This window comes from Crocuta crocuta, unplaced genomic scaffold (genome assembly GCF_008692635.1).
Source record: "Crocuta crocuta isolate KB4526 unplaced genomic scaffold, BGI_CrCroc_1.0 scaffold238, whole genome shotgun sequence".
In the NCBI taxonomy this organism is placed as follows: Eukaryota; Metazoa; Chordata; class Mammalia; order Carnivora; family Hyaenidae; genus Crocuta; species Crocuta crocuta.
This window is the reverse complement of record NW_027532161.1, coordinates 287,707-290,175: the sequence shown is the minus strand read 5'-3', so window position 1 is coordinate 290,175 and position 2,469 is coordinate 287,707. Positions and strand designations below refer to the sequence as shown.

General features: G+C 42.9%; 1 protein-coding gene across 1 annotated transcript in view; it reads right to left on the bottom strand.

Annotated features, from left to right (window-relative positions):
- Positions 1 to 2,240, bottom strand: part of CAPN6 (calpain 6) — a 25,258-nt gene extending 23,018 nt beyond the window's left edge. Inside the window, exon 1 of the mRNA XM_077776453.1 lies at positions 2,129 to 2,240. The gene's annotated coding sequence lies outside the window, so the exon portion shown is untranslated. The remainder of the gene's footprint in view (positions 1 to 2,128) is intronic.
- Between the last annotated feature and the right edge of the window lie 229 nt (positions 2,241 to 2,469).

Genomic DNA, 2,469 nt, shown 5'->3' with positions numbered 1-2,469 from the left:
ATCTAGGACACAGGTACTCCAACCAGAGAGAGAAGACTGTTCAAAGAAATTCAAAGAAAAAAGAGCACACAATTTCCTTTAATTCCATCATTGAAAAACTTTATCAGAACATACAAAACAACCCAGAATCATAAAAAGAAAACACGTAGTCACCAGATCCAATATCAAGTCCCAAACGCCACCATTTAGTGTCGGCAGCATCTCTGTCCCTCAGTTTCCCCATAAGCACAAAGGAAATAGGATGGCTGCTCCATGCACCTCAGAGTATTATTGGGGGAATCTAATGGAATTAAGTATGTGAGCTGTTTTAACTGTTAAAGATAAGAGCAATGAACAGCAGAAGTATTAGAAAACATTCATTATTAGCAAATTAAATCTCTTTCCTGTCCTTAGTGGAAAATGAAATTTGATCACCTGCCTTAACTAAGACACTCATTGACATTTAAAAGACTAACATAAAATGGCCCCTCTGCCATTCAGTACCCACTCTCTCTTCCACCCCTCATTTTTGGCTGACTTGCCACACTAACCATTTTTCCCCTCTTAGATGAAGAAGCCCATACTAGAAGTCTAATTTAAGCCTTGTGAGGATAAAATTCCAATTTTTATAGAATGTTATGCTGGAAAGACTTAGGAATCATTTTGCCCAACTCCTTGCTTTTTCAGGGAGGTGAAAACACTGGCCCAAGTTTACACAGTTACAGACCTCCTGCTTTTTAGAATCCTCCCCGTTTTCTTCTTACAAGTATTTACTTAGGAGTTTTGTGTTTGAATTGCCAACTGTCAGAAGGTGAGATGATTTCAAATCAAGGACAATCAAAGAAATACTGTTTGGGGGTCACAAAGAGACTTTTTCTGCTTTTAATTTAGGAACTGAAAACACCCAAGGATATGGAAAGATTTTTTTAAACCTATTCCTGACAACAGAAGTGTTTAGACTTTTCCCTAGCCTGCTAGGGGCTCTATAAGGATAAATAAAGAATGCTATTCCAATTCCAAGTATTCACACGCGCACAAGCTCATGCACACAAACAGCCAGAGGAAAGAAAGAGTTAATTAGCAGTCCGCCCCCCACCCACCCGAAAAATCTTTTTTTTAATTCCTCCAGACTATAAAATGTCCTTAATTTCACAGCAAACATTAGCAAATGAGACATTAGCCACCTTTCAGTAAAACATTAATACAAATCATGATGTTCCATCCTGAAGCCAGAGATGACTATCCGGATGTTAGAATTTGTTTAATTTACCTATGTGTTTCTAACAAAACTTCAAGCTCCAAAGCTTTGGAACCAATTTTCAAATGCAATACTCTGAACCTTTTTCTTCCCTGACCCCTCAGCCCACTGTGGCCAAGGAGCCCAGTTAAGCTCCTAGGAGGTGAGTGGCAATGTAGTAGGGAGGAAGGGGATAGAGCCCTGGCTGCAAATCAAAGTTTAAATTCGGAGAAAAATAAAACCAGGCTGGCCATGGGCTGATAATGAAATAGCTAAGATCAGCTTGTTGCCAGGGCAGGAAGACCCCCCCTCCCCGCCCCCCCGCGCTGTGCAGACAGGGCAGCCACTCCCTCTGGTGCAAGAGCACACAGCCTGTGCACCCCACTTCTAAGGGCTTTTAAAGACCTTTTGTGCATTGTGTAGATCCAACATTATGCCTACATTTCAATAATTTGCCCACAGCTGGGGGTCAGCAGAAGCTAGAGGGAAGCACTGTCAGCCTGATTTCTCTCTCACACACCTCTCTCCCAGGTTTATTCTTATCAGGTATTTTGGGTAACAGAAGACAAAACAAAACAAAACAAAACAAAACCATGCACGTGCATGCGCGCGCGCGCGCGCACACGCACACACACACACACACACCACTTAACTGACCAGATATCACCAGAAAAACCTCATCACCAGGCAAACAGTCACCCACACACACCCAAATAACCAACAGAAAGTTATGCCATTAGTTTTTAACTTTCCAAACTATTACACACACCTACTCGATTCCAACAAGTCCTAAAATGATAGCTGCAGAGTTCTATGAACTCTAAAGTTCAAATTTCTTCACCTCTTTCAAAAGACTCCATTAGCCAGCAAATAAAATTGCAGGATAAGTTTGCAAATGCCCTCTCTGCTCACCTGAGTTATCCCAGGAGCCTTGCTGCTGATCGCCGCCGCTGCTCTTGGCCAGGTAACCCCTACAAAGTCTGTTCAGTCAGTGCGGCTGAACAAAGATTCTGGCTTTCTTAACCTGAAAACTATTTGGACTGTACCAAGCTCTGCTCACAGGGGGAGGTGCCTCGCAAAAACTTCAGGAGCTTTTGCCCCGCCTAGCAGTCAGAAACTGATCCTGAGTCATGAGGAAAATCTGGAAAGCGCCTCTGCCAGATGTGCAGACGGGATACCCACTCCAGATCCACCCACCAGCAAATTGGAAAACTCAGGAAGCCACGTTTGAAAGCTCTCTCTGTTCCAAGGAG